Source organism: Haliotis cracherodii, unplaced genomic scaffold (assembly GCF_022045235.1).
Source record: "Haliotis cracherodii isolate W230 unplaced genomic scaffold, xgHalCrac1.p SCAF_4, whole genome shotgun sequence".
Taxonomy (NCBI): domain Eukaryota; kingdom Metazoa; phylum Mollusca; class Gastropoda; order Lepetellida; family Haliotidae; genus Haliotis; species Haliotis cracherodii.
In genome coordinates, this window is record NW_027266297.1 from 36,362,422 (window position 1) to 36,381,311 (window position 18,890).

The window sequence follows — 18,890 nt, forward strand, 5'->3', positions numbered from 1 at the left end:
ACCTGTTTGTCGTATTTCAAGCTACAAGAGGTACTGGGAATCTCTGCTTGACATCCTGTTAGTGATATACTTCTTGTCTCATGGTACATACGTTCTCACTGATCACCTGACTATCTGTGATATTGCCGTCCACTATATATTGAAGAAATAAACACATGCATATTAGTTATAGTGTTTTGTCTTTCTATCACAAGGTCGTGCAGTTATTGGAGAGGTCTCTCTTCATATTACATAACTCCCGGGGAATTTTGGGTTAGAATAGATCTTGGCTGGTTGTGAGAAGCGACATGAAGGCTCCTGACTTGGTTGATTGCGTGTCGTGGATGCCCATATCAATCACTGGATTGTCAGGTCCAGACCTGATTATTTTACGGCCCATGTCATATAGCTTGCACAATGATGAGTGCGAGGTTACTCGAAAACGAACAAATCATATTGTAACGTTGGTAGATTTACAGTGAGCTGAATTCATAGAAGCGTCATAAAATGTTTAAACGCCAATGATGAAGTCATGGCAAGAATACCATAAGGTGAAACGGCGCCGCGTGCGATTAAGACTAATGATTCGATATCCTGGATGTAGACTTAATCTAGTCTGTATTTCCAAAAAAACGTAGCTGATTGTGAGGGGGAAAGAGTTATCTCCCTTACACTACTAGCTGCCACACGTCGCATTAAAAAACGCTCAGTGTGGTTGGTAGATGTAACTATACAAAACATCATAAGCGAAATTAAAGATTTTATGACAAGAATATGTATTTTTTCACATCAAATATAGTGTTTGTCAGTTGAAAACCTGCACTATCTGCCCCCCGGGCATATCTGTCATGCGGTGGATAATATGATGGATGTTAAATCCCGCTAGTTTAGTGTGTCACTTGGAACAGATGTTTGTGAGAGAAGTCGTGGATATTGTTGACACTGGACTTGGGTTGGGCAACATGTGGTCCTTTTAACAAAATGCTATCGACCAGTGTATTGGAGATACCGGTGTTGAACAAAGAGACCGAGTTTATTAAGAGACGCAAGATGTGATTTTTGTCATGTGATTAAGTATTCTGTTGAACGTGGACTATCGAGTGTAACATACAAAACGATTAAGCAATGAGTCCAAATTTAGTCAAGCATGGATGTGATAAATTAACTATCATGTTGCCAAATTCAATAAATTATCACGTCACGTTTAATCAACAATTTCAAATATCAAAGTGCAGTATCTAATAAGTGTAACATCAATAAATCTGTCGAAAATACGCGTTGCGCATCTTGTTCTTCGACCCACCCCTGACTTGGGTATTACTGCTTCTAATCTCTGAGTGTTCCTGAAGCAATCTGATGGCCAACTGTGCTCATCCGCCGCCTAAAATATTTGGTCCGAATTCAGGGTTCGACTGATTTGTGTATTATGCCATAGTCATCGATATTACGAGACTACTCTGAGCAGAACAGCTGTTTGACAGTTGGCGTACACACTTCGACACCACACGACAAAGTAGTCCCACGCCCATGAACTTATTGACTGTATCCTATATGTACATGTATATACTTACCATTATTTTGATAGTTTATATTTGATCGTTAATAAGATTATTGAAGAAGATGTGTACATGTCATGAATAAAGTTATGTTAATGTGAACATATTACCTGTTATGTGAACTAATACCCGTTATATGAACAGATTACCTGTTATGTGAACATGTTGCCTGTTATGTGAATATGTTGCCTGTTACGTGAACATATAACCTGTTATGTGAACATATTACCTGTTATGTGAACATGTTGCCTGGTTATATGAACATATTGCCTGGTTATGTGAACATATTGCCTGTTATGTGAACATGTTGCCTAGTTATGTGAAGTTGTTGCCTGGTTATGTGAACATATTGCACGAGCAGTGACCAAGGCTCACCATCCGGGGCCTAACACAGAATTCAGAATTTTATTTGCGTTCAGGCTGTACACAACGGCATCTGAAGATACAAGTTACATTTTCAAATTGGTGACAGGGCAAATAAATACTTGACAAAAGTTTACATCGAGGACTTATAATTAGATTGCAAGAAAATGTAAGTTTTCCTAATACACCAGGCTTTTCATTTTGAAATAATTGACAAACTTAACCTCATAAGGTCTTATATGATATTTACCCTCTACATGTACTTATATTTTCCGATGTGTTCTGAAGTGCGGACATTCTGAAATCGAAAGATTTTCAACCCCTAAAAAAGTATTGGAAAAAATACACTTTCTATCGTTAAGAGAAATTCCAGCACATGTTCCAAACTCAACAGGGACGCGACATTTAGCAGTACGGGTCTTTGCCAAACTAATCTTAGCTAAAGCGTGTGGATGACTTCCAAATTCAAAACATGTTTTAAAGTTATTATAAGATATTCCCTTTGAAGAATTTGATAAAGATAAAAGCCAACTTTGAACATTTTCATCCCCTAAACTTGATTACAAATGTGAAATTATATCACGGCTTCTTCAAATAAATAAATATATCAATAACATGTTTGCGAGAAATAGTTACCATTTATGCATATTGTTACAAATATAACTGTCAGTACACATGATTATAAATAATTATAAATAACAGAAATGAAAGCTCAATTGATTTATTAGATACAAGGCAAGCCCACAGGCCCCGTGAAGATCCGGGATAAGTCTTCTTGCTTGTCTAAGAGGCGACTGAGGGGATCGGGTGGTTAGGCTCGCTGACTTGGTTGATGCATGTTATCGTAAACCACAGAGCGATGCTCTTGATGTCAATCGTTGGATTATCTCATCCAGACTCGATTATTTACAGACCACCGTCATATAGTTGTAATATTGCTGAGTGCGGCGTTAAACAACAAACAAAAGAAATAGCAAGTATACGGGGCGTTTGAGGTCTAGAGTACGCCACTGACTCACTCACGACAAGAATGTGGTCATACAACCTACAACCGCAGTGCACGCGACTGAGCCATAAAGAAGTGATTTAACAAAGATATTTGTTCTAAACCTAATTGGTGGTCAATATGTTCCTTGTTGCTGCAGAGACAATGTATCCTTGACTATTACTTCTTAAACGTATTGTTTGTGTAGAGTTTTTATCTGATCATATCTCGCCATTTAAACCTGCTTTAAAATGGCGTGTAAACGTGTTACCCAAAATGAGCTATTTGCTAAAGAAAACATACCCAAAAGTTTACATATAAAGTCAATTGGATCTGTCACGGAAAACTATCTTTCACTCTCCGGAAATGTTATTTTCAGATTAAAACGGAAAACTTTATTTTTTTGCTTTAAACTGAAATAAAAAATAAACGAATAAAAAAATACAGTTTCCTGAAGAGCAAATAAGTATTTTGGCGAAGGCTAATAATACTTATGACAAGCAGCCTGCCAAGTCTCGTGTATGTACATAATTAATGTCAGTCGTTAGAAACGCGACAATTTAACACTAAGTAACACCAGCAAATGGGTCTTATCTGACAATGATTTACATATGTCAACATTTGATTACCACAGCCACCCCACAGTAAAAGGATATCGTTGACAAAGTTGTTCAGAATATCAGTTTATGATTAAAAACTAGTCTTCCAATCCCTGACAGTGACGGAGGGGCCACTCGTTCGGATGGAAATAAGCACAGCAAAATAACGCTTGAGAATATCAAAGAGAGCTGGTCGCACCGGCTGTGTTGAGAACATGGACGACGAGTGTTGTAGACCAGTAGTCTTGCGTCATTTTGTTGGAGATCGGAGAATCTCGGCTTGATAACACTGCGAAGTTGTTGTAAATATTTGTTTACCACTTGACAGTGCTCTTCTATAGGTGCGTGGGGAAACAACGCCCATCAATACTGCGCGATGCGTCATTGGAGAAGGCTACCAATCTCAAACTTGAGGTGTCAAAAGGCAGTTCATCAGGTTTAAAGATGTGTGTATGTGTGTAAATCATGTGTTACCAATGACAGGAATAAACAGCCAGATGGTATTGTTAATGAAGCTTTTTTTAAAAGGTGTTTGACAATGTTCTGGCTTGGATGAACTATGGCGGTAAGGTTCTTCAACGCCACTCTTGCTGTTCCATCATTTCCCGTAATCTCTCACAGTCCATCGCAATGTTTTTCTTGCCTATTAGCTGAAGTATTCACGCTCTCGTTCGCCCAAAGACCGCCTCCATGGATAGTGGATAGAGCGTCTGTCCAGAGAGCGGAAGGTCTGTGGTTCGATCCCATGACCGTATCAGAGCAAAAGACGTTAAAAGATGGTACTTGTTGTTACCTTGCCTGGCGCTAGGCATTAAGGGTCTAAAACAAGGACTGGTCGGCTTGGAGTCAGTATAGTGTGTCTGAGTGGGGTATTCATGTTAACTGCGGTATGGTATCTCAGTGGGCTAGCATTATAAAACCAGCACTAGTCAGGATACACGCACGCACGCACGCATGCACGCACGCACGCACGCACCAGAAACCTATGATTGTGGGTTCGAATCACGGTTCGCCTCGATTATGTTTCTAGCATTAGCTTTGTCAGCACCATACCCGTGCTCGTGGGTTTTACCAAAGTGGTAAACGTCTGAGACCAACACAACTTCGGGCTTTCCTCCCACATTAAGCTGACACGCTGTGATATAACTGTAAATCTATTCAAAACGGCGTTAAGCCAACTCACTCACTTAAGGGGACTTAGTCTCCAATTGACAGTCCCAGTAAGTTTCTTTCAAGTCACTTTCTTTTTCTGCTAATTGAAATGTAATTATGTGCATCAATCTTGCACTTAATACCTTATTTAGACCCGTGAAGATCCGGGGAAGAATAGGTCTTCAACAACCCATACTTGTCGTAAAAGGCGACTACGCCTGACGTAAGAGCCGACTAACGGGACCAGGTGGTCACGTTCGCTGACTTGGTTGATGCATGTCTTCGTATCCCAATTGCGTGGATCGATGTTCAAGATGTCAATCACTGGATTGTCTTGTCCAGAACTCGATTATTTACAGAATGCCGTCATATAGCTGGGATATTGCTGAGTGCGGCGTTAAACAAACAAACAAACAAAACCTGATTCACAAAGAGACAATATCACAGTGTCTCACACAGAAGAAACCAAAACTAAAATGGGCACCTGCCCGTGGAATATAAACAGTCTTGAACATTTCATCGCCTTCTCCATCCTCTCATTCATATCCCTCCTCTCTTATGATAAGATACGGACAGAGAGACATGAACAGATGGTGATTGATTGATTGGGTATGGTTTTACGCCGCTTTAAGCAATATTCCAGCAATATCAGGTCGGTAGGGGACACCAGAAATAGGCTTCACACATTGTACCCATGTGGGGAATCGAACCCGGGTCTTCGGCGTGACGAGCGAACCCTTTAACCACAAGGCTACCTCACCGCCCCAGAACAGATGATGAAGACATGCAAGCTTCTACAGGTGAGGGCGGTGATGATGGTGAAAGGTATCGTGCCGCATCTCGGCAGATCAAATAGTCTAAGTAATAGGTGAGGTGAGGTGAAATGGGGTTTAACGTCGCGTCCAAGATTATTGCACTTATATAGCGACGTGCATGTACGTGTGTGTGTTTGTGTTGCTGCTTGTACTAGTCTGGACTGATGCCGATTTATAGTGCTAGCTCACTGAGATACCATGCCGCAGTTTAACATGAATACCCCACTCAGACACAGTATACTGACTCCGAGCCGATCAGTCCTTGTTTTAGCCCCTTAATGCCGAGCGCCAGACAGGGTAACAACAAGTACCATCTTTTAACGTCTTTATGTATGACGCGGCCGGGAATCGAACCCCGGACCATCCGCTCTCCGGGCGGACGCTCTACCATAAGACCACGGAGGCGGTCTCTCTTAGTAATAGACTTAAAGCGAGACTCTGCTGTAAATGCCTTGTCTGAGACATCACCAATGTGGAATTATGGAAATCGTCAACATCTTTTAGTTGTTCCTAGAGACACCATGAGACAGTCTGCACTTTCGCCACACTCTTATTCCAGAATTCACATGTTCATCAAATGAACGTCGAGTTTCTGGATAAATAAACGGATCTACGCTCGTTTTCATGGCAGGCGGTGCAAACTTGGCTTTGTTTAAACTTTGTTCTTTTTATTCTAATCCGCCAAAACTAGCTGAAAATGCATATCTTGCTGTGATGAACTTCAGAGAGAGAGAGAGAGAGTATATGGAGATGAGAGACAATGAGGAGAGGGATTGAGAGAGACAACGACACGGAGAGAAGAGATATGAACAGTGAGAGAGAGAGTGACGAGATTGGAGAAGAGAGTGAGAGGGAGACATACAGAAGAGTGAGTGAGTGAGTTGGGTCTAACGCCGCTTTTAACAATATTCCAGTTATATCGCGGCGTGTCAGCTTAATGTGGGAGGAAAGCCTGAAGTGATACATGTCTAAGACGTTTACCACTTCGGTGAAACCTACGAGCACGGGTATGGTGCTGACAAACCTAGAAACATAATCGAGGCGAACCGGGATTCGAACCCACAATCATAGGTTTCTGGCATGCCCAAGGGACGCAGCTCAGCACAGCGAATCGCGGCACCTTGACGACTGGGCCACCCGTGCCCCCACATACAGAAGAGAGAGAGAGAGAGAGAGAGAGAGAGAGAGAGAGAGAGAGTCTGTCTTACAGACCCTGATACATTTATATCAACTACAGCCCATGCAAGTCTATAATGTTTGGCAAGTCTAGATTACTGCAGTATCTGAAAATGAAGAGAATCACTGGGCTCCCTTTTTATTAGATTTTTATTTTCTGTATGATATGTTCATTTCAGAGACTATATGTTAGTCTAAGAGAGAGAGAGAGAGAGAGAGAGAGAGAGAGAGAGAGAGAGAGAGAGAGAGAGAGAGAAGAGATGGGAGAAGAGTGTCAGGTGAAATGAGAAACAGACGAGAGGGAGAGAAGAGAGAGTGTATGTCAAAGAGAGTGCTAAAGAAAGAGAGAGAGAGGCGTACGATTTGAATGACATTTAAACACAGTTCATTGGTAGACATGACATGCACGTTTACAGCTAGAACACAGATCAGAACCCCCAGTAGTGCCACACTCCTTCATGTTCCGCCGGTACTGGCCTCAAACAGCTCTCAGCCCGCTACAAGCCGCACTGTTTGTGCGCCGATAGAATCTGTTTTCTTGTCTGAAGAGGGTACAGATGATGATATAGACAACAAATACAAGCGCCACCTAGGTAGATGATGTGAAATTGACATAGGAGCTGACACGTAGGTCACGGGTCAGTGTGGTGATTGATCTTGTAAATGTCTACCACTTGTACATTGCAAGATGTACTCGCTTGTCTGACAGTTGACGCTGGTTGTGTATGTTTAAACACTTACACAGAGAACGTCAATGGGTGACTTCTGCCTCAAATGTTGTGATGTTTATGATTGTATGACGTAGAGATATTCGAACTGTTTGACTTTTATATTCCTTCGTGATCTATGATGTGATTGTGAGTGAGTGATTTGGGTTTAACACCGCTTTGATGCGATTGTAATTCTGCTGGGACGATATTGATATAAATTAAATGTAAAACTCGTAATTACTTCTTTGGAATATCTTATCTGTATAATATATAATTTTGATATGTATACTATGTTACCGACGGCTTCAAGTTAGAAAAAGTCAAATAGTCAAGAGACTGGACATTTACAAGCTATTCGCGGTCATAAGCAATTTCGCCTGAGCCTACCAGAATTACCATTGTGCATTGATCGATGTTTGTATAAGTTGTAACTGTTGTTAGCTTTTCCGGAGCACTCGACATCAGATTAGAGGTCATTATTCAAAAAAACTACACACAATTTAAGAGTACAATTTTAAGAGACTTTTTGAGCAGCTCTGGAACGTGGAAAAACCTGGCCAAGGTCGAAGATGATTCGCTGGTGTTGGCAGTCGGACGATGGCGTTGTTGCGTTGGGCTTACGTCAGTCGTGGCATGTTTTCGCTGTTCACTTGCTGTAAGATTGCGATGGCATGCAAATGAAAACCCAACGTTTTTATAGCCCAACGAGTGATGTTGCACGTGTATTTGTGTTTCCTCGCCAGGCTCTCACGTGGTTGCTTTTTTGCGATATTTCCATCTTTTCACCAAATTTCTGCAGTACCTGATTTTTCCACACAAATCAACCCCAATCCATGGCGAAATGACGAATTCATTTTTGGTATTAATTCTGTACGGTTATCGGCAACACTCTGTCAGATACGATTTTACTACTATTGCGTTTCATTTTTTGCAGAGTATATAAATGAACTTATTCCAGGTCGAATCTTAGCCAATTTACAACAAATCAGATGTAGCACACAAAGATATGCAAGATAGTTCCTGTCTGATGAGATAAATCTGTGGAACGCTCTGCACGGGGATTTCCTTCACGCTAGTTCACTAAGCGAATTTAAAACTTTAATCAATCTCCCTAACACAACAACAAACAATTATTAAGACTTTTTTGTGTAAATTATTAATTTTTGCTCGGTTGCAGCAATTTAACACGCATCTGGCTGATCAGACTGCATATATGGATATCATTGTGGAGATGCTGTACATTTTCTACTTACATGCAAAAACTTTGCAAATAGCAGATATGATATAATTTTACATCCATGGTAGGTATCTGAAAATAGTTATAAACAAACGCTTCTTTCAGTGAGTCAACCAACATATTGTTTCTTCATTTCACTATTTTTGTGTTAAGAACACAATATTCGAAAGAATAATAATGAAAACTATAGTAATGATATTAATTAAACACAATTTGCACTTTACGGTTGCGGATATACTTTTATGCATTGTACATTAGATTATGTTTACTTTAAAAGGTCTTGTAAACAGTTTCCCGGATCAGCAATTACATATTAAGGAATCTTGCTTGCGGACCAATCCATATTTCATTAATATGAAAGATAAATATAAACATTTTAACAAACATGATCCTTCTTGTCGTTTGATGTGATTGTGATTCCTCATGATAAAATAATCCATTGAAACTGTATAACAAACAAGAGAGAGTAAGTGAGTGAGTGAGATGGGTTTAACGTCGCTTTTAATATTATTCCAGTTATATCACGGCGTGTGAGCTTAATGTGGGAGGAGCGCCCGAAGTGATGCAGGTCTCAGACGTTAACCCCCTTCGGAGAAACCCACGAGCACGGGTATGGTGCTGACAAACCTAGAAACATAATCGGGACGAACCGGGATTCGAACCCACAATCATAGGTTTCTGGCGTGCCCAAGGTGCGCCTTAGACTGGGCCACCCGTGCCCCCAAGAGAGAGAAACATGAATACATGTATATAGTAAAATCTCCATCAAAGACTTCAAGAGAGAGTAACAGTAAAACCATGTATATTGTTATTAGCAATTGAAATTATAAATTCACCTTGACGCTTTGGACTATAATGCTCAACAAATATCGATCAATCTTCTGTGCACACAAGAAAGCACTTGTCACGACAAACCCTTGCAGTTTCGTGACGTACTAATGGGTATTGGGATATATTAAAAAATCACACTTCAAATTCTCCTTCCCTTTCATAGAGCGGTTCATCTCTAATGGTTGATGAAAATAATCAAACATTTCACTATAACGTGTATCATAAATAAAAGCAACAGAACGTTTCCATGACGTAATCTCTTCCATTATACGATTCCGACTTAATCATGAGCATGTTTGTTTAGGAATCACTATCATATCGTGATGATACCAGATGTTCCCGAAAAGGTGAGCGTATCCTGACTCACCGGTGGCACCCGTCACAAATACATGCACAGGCAAGACATGTATAAACAAACGGGAACATATGGGACAAGTGATAATAGGGAATTACATCGGACATTTTTCTTGTCACTGAATTTGGAAATGTCTTAGCTCAACTGAGGCCTTGAATGGTGTAACGTCTGAGCAAGAGACGTATGACGCTCTTTAAAATCTTGGCAAAAATTAAGAGCATCCTCGATTGTACCTCAAAAGATGTTAAAAGTAGACACCAAAGGCTACACATGCTGAAATATTCCTCGACAGAAAGGAAAAGTGAACTGTTGGAAAGTTGAAGTAATCTTTTGTTGAGATGTTTTTGTCACTCTTTATGAACAGAACTGTGAGTGAGTGAGTGAGTGAGTGAGTGAGTGAGTGAGTGTTTTATTTGCATATACTTCAGATGGATATCATGAACGTCCCAAGAGCATGTCCATGCCCGCAGTCCATTAACGTGATAGTAATAAGTACTGAAACTAATTTTAAGCCTAATTCAGACTACTTTTTTAAATATCATTAAGAACAAACAGTTTAATTACAGTGCTATTGATCAGCGTTACGCACCGCAACACAGAACTCCTGGAACAACGTTTCACGTCGCGTTTATGTACAGAAAGATGCACTGTGACTTATTGCTTTGTTTTGAAGACTTGCAAGAGGTGTTAATATTTCCAAAAGTTGCATATAATATTTCAAATGTAATTTCGAATTGTTACAATAATAGCAATTAGAGCATCCTTTAAACACCATCTTGGAAATATATACTATGGATGTGTATTAACTGCTCCGCTGGTTCAGAACCGAGTTATATTTACATATCAAAGCTCTGTTTGTGTTGGTAGGGACACATAATTAGCGTGGAAATACATATAAACATATAAAATCATTATCTATCAAATCATTTGATGTTTGAATTGATAATAATCTAATTCATATGAAATATTTTTGATAAATACATTGTAGTTGGTTTTTTTATACAAAACAAGTCCAAACAATTTATCATATATTTATTACATTCTCGTACGAAATTATTAGACATGTTTATTGAAAGGTAAAAGGTAGTTATTAAACATGACGTTTACATGTGTATGCGTGTATATACAGATAATAGTTAATCATTGGTATCTTTTAAAAAAAATATCTATTTAAACTCTATATAGATTCGATAGAAGATTGCCACATGAAAGCCATTGTCGTTTGTATTTTTAGTCGTATTGTAATATACCTGCGTTAATGGCGTCAATCTAACACATGGTGCATGATGCTGAGATCCCAATATACACATAGATACCGAAATGCCCGACATAGCAGTAGACATACCGGGATATACACTGAAATGATTACATGATCTTCTCAAGGTTAACAACACAAACATAACGTAATTGTCAATAAATCTAAATATACCATTACACGATCTGTATAAACATGTGCAGTAATGGTGAACGACCACGAGTCCAGAACAATATGTCATTCTCCATCCCCGTCCATGAGAAATGAGCATCGCAATTATTCTCAAATTGCTGAAACATTGTTCATACGACTCATGCTCAGAAGTTGTTTGATCAAGGTTACAACATTCAAGGCCTCAGTAAAGCTTTTAAAAAGGACATTTCCAAATTTGACGCATCAGTGACAAAAATGATGTCCAATGCAATTCCCTATTTTGACTTGTACCATATGTTCTCGTGGTTTATTTTCAGGTGAACAATTGATTTGCCTTTGCATGTGTTTGTGATGGTGCCACTGATGGGGCAGGATAGGCTCACCTTTTCGCGAACACCTTGTATCAATACTGCTTGATAGTGATTCATAAACACATGCTCATGATATAGTCGGAATCGTACAATCGACTCTTCTTTATGCAGAGATTTCTATTGGATATGAAAAGGGTTTTATATCTATATATATATATTTATATCTATTTATGAATACATTGATATCGGTTTCGTAAAAACCGAAACCTTGATAGGAATTAACGTGCTTAGTCATCTTTGTGAGGTTGCTCTTTGGACAAGAGGAAATTTGAATAATGTTTATGTGAATTGCAACCCGTTACTGCCACTACAGAAGGGTGCATTTTCCAGAATTTTTCATCTGAAATACATGTTCATATTATCTGAATACAGTATAGAATTGGACGGCAGTGCAGATACCTTTTGAGGTGTAAAATTATCAATATTATGTTTAAAAATGTAAAAGCTTTAGTACTACTGCATCATTGAAATATACCCCTGAAAAAAAGTTAAGCAACTCACAGGGTTAGAGTGAGTGAGTGAGTGAGTGAGTATGGTTTTACGCCGCTTTCAGAAATATTCCAGCAATATCACGGCGGGGACACCAGAAATGGGCTTCACACAATGTACCCATGAGGGGAATCGAACCCGGGTCTTCGGCGTGACAAGCGAACGCTTTAACCACTAGGCTACCCGACCGCCCCAAAAGGGTTAGAAATAACAGAGTTAATAAAAAACGTATGTGAACTAGCGCAAAAATCACTTCTCGCGCACCAGTGTTTCAATTGAAAATATCTCAAATTAGTGATATCATATCCAAACAGTCAACTCTACTGGCGCTAAATCAGCACTCAAAGAATACTTTTACATGGTTATAATTTAATTTAAAACTTTTAAAAAGTAAAAAAAAAATACACAACTGTTGATGGGTATTTTAGACATCATAAGTATAAAAGTCAATACTTTTCCTTTTTTCGGGATAAATTTACAATATGCCAAACATGCTAGAGGTCATTTGGTTGCAAATTCATTTTTTACCCCAGGCTTCATTGAATCAATTTATTTTTACACAAAAATTACCCAGACACAGGTTTTTACAAACCGTCGCAGGAATGAGTGAAGGTTAAGCAGACAAAATCAAATTTAGCAACAGTTCTTTCATTTTCAGTTCCATAAAAAACACACTCGGTATTCTTTCTTTTGCCCCTTAGTATATTCTAATATTTACAAAAATAATTCCCAGGTGATAACCTGAAAATGTTGGTCGGGAGCAGACAAGCTTTGACACAATGGACGTGTGACGTCCTGTTTCTGATTTAATTCGCGATACCCGTGATAGGATGTATTGCCATTATGTCTGTTAAACGATATAAAGAAAATTAAAAGATAATAATTCACACATCACCTGATTTTAAGCTGATGCAATTAAACACCAGTTCACAGCGATTTGATTTGGGATAGTTTAGATTATCTGACGTGCAGGAATATATGGAGTCTTAGTTAACCGTAGAGCACCCCCTTGCCGTCTCCAATGTAGGACTTAGTATCTCCTACGTAGGACTTAGTATGGCCTAGAATTACTATCTCCTACGTAGGACTTAGTATCCCCAACGTAGGACTTAGTATCTCCTACGTAGGACTAAATATCTCCTACGTAGGACTTACTATATCTTACGTAGGACTTAGTATGGCCTAGAATTACTATCTCCTACGTAGGAGATATTAAGTCCTACGTAGGAGATAGTAAGTAGGACATACTAAATTCTACGTAGGAGATAGCAAGTCCTACGTGGGAGATACTAAGTCCTACGTAAGAGATACTAAGTCCTACGTAGGAGATACCAAGTCCTACGTAGGAGATACTAAGTCCTACGTAGGAGATACTAAGTCCTACGTAGAAGATATTAAGTCCTACGTAGGAGATACTGAGACAAAAAATATTTCACCAGGGCCCTACTACGCTTCCGTATATTCTTTATAAAGACCGTGAGAATACCCCATAGCATTGCCTAACCAGTCTTTCACTTCCCTGATAACGGTGGCTTCTTTTCTCATGCGTTTCTGGTTTGTCTGCCAGGCTAACATGTGTGGTGAACATGCGACTGTGGTATAACACCACGCATCTCTCGAGTTCCGACAGTGAAAAGGCCCTATTTGAATAACGGACTGTATCCAGTGTCGTTTTCATTGTCGAGCTGGCGTTAAGCTCTGCGTGTTAGCAGGCTTCAGTAAACTGGTAGTCGGGTACATTCTTTGTAGAGGGGGATAGTTAGCTACTCGTTTTCTTGAATTGTGAGGGTTCTAAGACAACCATGTAATGACTGTATCAAACCTGGGGAAATTGTGATCATGTGTTTTCAGACGCAGAGTTTTCACTCACTAAAGTTGCGTCCCTTAGTCACACCAGGATCTGCTGATCACAGGTTCGTATTGATTATGAATATCCCCGTGCTCATGGGATTTACAAAAGTTGTACAAATCTATGACCAGTTCATTTGGTATTTCCTCAAACTGACATAACTGGAATACTGTGCGAAGCGGCGCTAAACTCAACCTCACTCACTCAATGTAATGGCTATATGATTCGCAGCAAGTCAAGACAAGAACTGACTTCTTGAATAGATTGTCAGAAATGCGAGATTTTGTGACAAAAATTATTCCCGCTAATATTTCTTTTGTTCTCAGCAGTATTCAGACAGCAATATGCAATTATCTTTTCTTTCAACGTTCACCGAGGAGAGTTTGTTTTGAATAGCCATTTCTCATCCCCTGACAGGTGCATGAATATGTGACCTATTCAATACATCAGAGGCGTCATATACCATGGTTGTTTCGATAGATCAAAGTAACACAATTTAAACATCCCAAAGCAAATACGGTTTTTCTTCGGTTGAGCTGGATACAGCCTTTTGAAAAAGGAAGGATGCACTCAACACACAACATGCTTGATGAATGCCAATAGTTTGCGTTTGATAGTCGTATTGTGTTGAAAAAATTTCATTGGAAACATATCAACAAATGAATGAAACAAGTTCTATAGAATGCCAAAATAACACCTCCACACGAGACTTCATGGAAACAACACAATATGCAATGCACCAGAATAGTACGTTTTCATTTCATTTTCTATACTTGACACTTTGTCTACAAAATTCATAAAGTTTTAGTATGCTTAAAAGGTGCGCACCCCTGTACCCCTCCTCTGGATCCGCGCATGAACTGATGCTCCCCGGAGAACCACGGGGGCACCCACGGAGAACCCATGTATCGCAGACTCACGGAGTACATGTCCAAAGATCTCCTACATGTGGTAAAAGTGTCAGAAAGCCCGCACAATACTCCCCACTATTCCTCCACCAGTACTCCGCAGCACCTCCACAGGCTATCAACAAGCTAGCACGTGGGACCTATAGCTATCACACCTCCATCGCTACTGTACACAGCTCTCAAACGCCGCAAACCATGTTTGTTTCTTTTACTGGAAATAGCCATTTTAATATTTTGCATCGATGTAGGTAACGTGCAGTACAGGGCGGAGGGTTCCGCGCAGCTTGATGCGAAGGTGTCAAAGGTTGCGAAATAGTTTCCGGACAGGAGGATATAAGAAATTATGTACACATGCTGCCGTCTTCCATTTATTCCCGACCACCCAAAGAGGAGAATTGTAGGGGCTAGGAAGCTCGGTATTTGTATTTAGCCAGCTGTTTTTTCATAAAACACTACTTGAAATGTGGAAGAACATTGCCCATTCGCTATACTGGATGACTGGTGTATATTCGGTTTGGATATTGCATATTTCCATAATACTTTTTCAGTTAGATTTTTTTTGTGATTGAGTAGGTTTTAGCTTTTAGAGAGCATGCTTTCTAAAATCAATTTATGTTTGGTTTTAATGTGTTGATATTGTAGGGGGTGGTTGAAAAACCAATGAACATTTTGCTCCAGTCCTGAAAGTGTATTTAATGTTAAAATGTGCGGTATGTGAACTGTGGTGTTTGTTTAACATCTACACATTACTTAAAGCCACAGCGAGGGGTAATTAGACGTATAATCATTTACGTTCTCCCCGCGTGGTTTCGGTCAGACCATCCAACTGTATACTGGGCAGGTAATGGACACAGGTCGCTGGGTTGTTTATCTTTTGACACCGAGAGCACTTAATGTGTCCTTCCTAGGAACTTCACCGCCTGCGACTACGACTGTATCAGATTTTCTGATGTTGTAATTAAAGTTTATTAATTTAGATTTTTTTATTTAATACATTATCGGTAGAAGGAGAATATCACACGTGTTTAAATATTTAAATTAATTCATTTATAACAAAGCATACAATCTATGTTTAATATTTTATATATGTATATATTTTCTAAAATATATATAATGCGTATCCACGGTGTGAAATTAACCTGCCCTGTGAGGAAATTCAAAACATTGCTTATGATATTCCTATAATAATTATCGATATTATATATTAAGGTATATTATCTTTTATATTATCTATATTAATCATTTCAGCTGATCATGGATTTAATCACAGAGCGGACGATTGTGCTCACTAAATCGAAATGAATAAGTGTAGAAAGTAATTAGTAATTAAAATGTTCGCTTTAAAATATTCCTATGTTTATTGGTGTCCATACATATAGAAAGTAATTAACGTTTCTATCACTCTGTAACATGGTTGGTGTTAATTTTAAGAATTTAGTATTTTATAACATAAGCAGGCAGTCGACACTGAGATGTGTGTGTGAGAGGGGACTATTTAATTTTTGTTACTAAATATTGTTACATCATTATATATAAAAAACTGACCAGATTTCAATATTGTGATAACTTAATTAATTAATCTATTTACACCCTCAAATCTTTTTGCAAGAAGTATATAATGTCATATTTTAGGTAACCATGAATTGCATGAAATAGTGTCTATTTATCCCAGAATTATTTATATTAGATCATAATCAAACAAATTTTTTACCTTGAATGAATATTAGACATGAATAATAATACTGAAACTATTACAGTCCAAAACAAAAATTTCTAGTTTCATGTAAGATAAAAATGTATACATACATATGTATCTAAGTGAGCGTTGAGAGATTGTATTGTGATAACACTCATCCAGTGATGATTATACCTATATGTTCACAGTGTACAACAGGTATGTTTGAATCAAATCAAATTACTAAAGTGGTCACAGATATATTTATATATATTCAGAAAATACAGTGAAACCCCGTTAATACAGACTGTATGTTCTCCAGTGAACTCGTCCGGATTAATCCCTGAATATCAACTGCTCGGAACGGTATAAAGTCTCTATACGTAGGTGTACGCAGAGGTCCCCCGTGAAGATACGGGTTAGAATAGGTCTTCAACAACTTATACTGTCGTAAGCGGTTACTATATATGCTTGTCGTAAGAAGCGACTAATGGGATCGGATGGTCAGTCTCGCTGACTTGGTTGCTGCATGTCATCGTATCCCAATTGCCTGGATCGATGCTCATGATGTCAATCACTGGATTGTCTGGTCCAGACTCGATCATTTACTATAAATAATAATTTCATATAGCTGTAATAGTGCTGACTGCGGCGTTAAATAAAAACATACACACCGAGGTAATTGTCCAGAATACAGGGTGTCCAAACTGTTGGGGTTCGGACAATAACGAGATTTCGTTGTAAACCAAGTAATTTGTTAGAAACACCCCCAAACGGATCGCGTCGAAGTTTAGCATGAGTTATGACGTATACACACGAAAAACAAACAGAGTGACAACCAATATGGGTCACCACTGTTATGTAAATACATAAACAGAGGCGATTCACATCATGCGGTGCTAATACCTTGAGTGGGAACCTAGGTAACGATATAAGTGTTCATTTACTAGTATAACATCTTCTATATGCTAGTTACACTTGTTCTGACATATTCTGATACCATGTACTTTCATGTGTGCTCGACACTAACGAGACAAAACGATGAAACAGTTGTTAAAATAGCCATGGTAAGGTCCAGTAGCATTGCTTATTACAGGTATATATACCGCTGGGACAGGATACGCTCATCTGCTAGCGAACACCTGGTATCATTACTATTTGATACTGATTCATGAACCATGCTCATGATATAGTCTTTATCGAACTCTGCTTTAAACAGAAATTTATTGTTTTTGTAGCTTTTATTTATTATTATTGATAATTATGATTGTTTTGTTTCTATGTAGTACTCCTACTAACAATACTGTTTGCTTATTTGTTTAGTCCCTTCTTACGTATAATTAAGCTAGCGTTATAATATGATTATATTTCAATGTTAATTGAATATTTATTCAAGATCATATTAACTAGATTTAATTATCTCATCCCGCCTACAATGATGCAGCCTTGGTATCTTCCCAACCAGAACCATTCATATGGATTCTTACCATTATTAATTATGTTCGTATGTTTTCTCAATACTAATAATGTGACTTGATTTAATCATATCCCTTCATGATAATAGTAATGCTAGGTTTATTCAAATTATCTTTTTAAAGAATTAACGGTTCTTTGCGAACACCTAGTATCATCACTATTCGATAGTGATTCATAAACACATGCTTATGAAATAGTGTGAATCGAAACAATGAACTCTGCTTTAAAAAGAGATTTCTTATGAATATGGACATGGTATTTGTGGCTTTTATTTAATCTGTTTCGATGTTCTGTACCTTTCAGTAAATGTTTTATTATTGTCACTGATATGCTATCATCTCTTCCTGTTTACAAATGATGCTAGGTCTATTTCCGTTGTTTCTTTCCTTTAAAAACTGTTTTTTATTCATAGTTTCTGGTTTCATTGTCACCTCCATGTATGTGTAATAATGTGTATGTATTTAAAAAACCTACATGTATGTGTAATAATGTTTATGTATTTAGTGAACCTACATGTATATGTAATAATGTGTATGTATTTAATATACCTACATGTATGTGTAATAATGTTTATGTATTTAGTGAACCTACATGTATGTGTAATAATGTGTATGCATTTAATAAACCTACATGTATGTGTAATAATGTTTATGTATTTAGTGAACCTACATGTATGTGTAGTAATGTGTATGTATATAGTGAAACTATATGTATGTATTTAGTAACGTTTATGTATTTAGTGAAACTACATGTATGTGTAATAATGTTTATGTATTTAATAAACCTACATGTATGTGTAATAATGTGTATGTATTTGGTGAAACTATATGTATGTATTTAGTAACGTTTATGTATTTAGTGAAACTACATGTATGCGTAATAATGTTTATGTATTTAGTGAAACTACATGTATGTGTAATAATGATTATGTATTTACTGAAACTACATGTATGTGT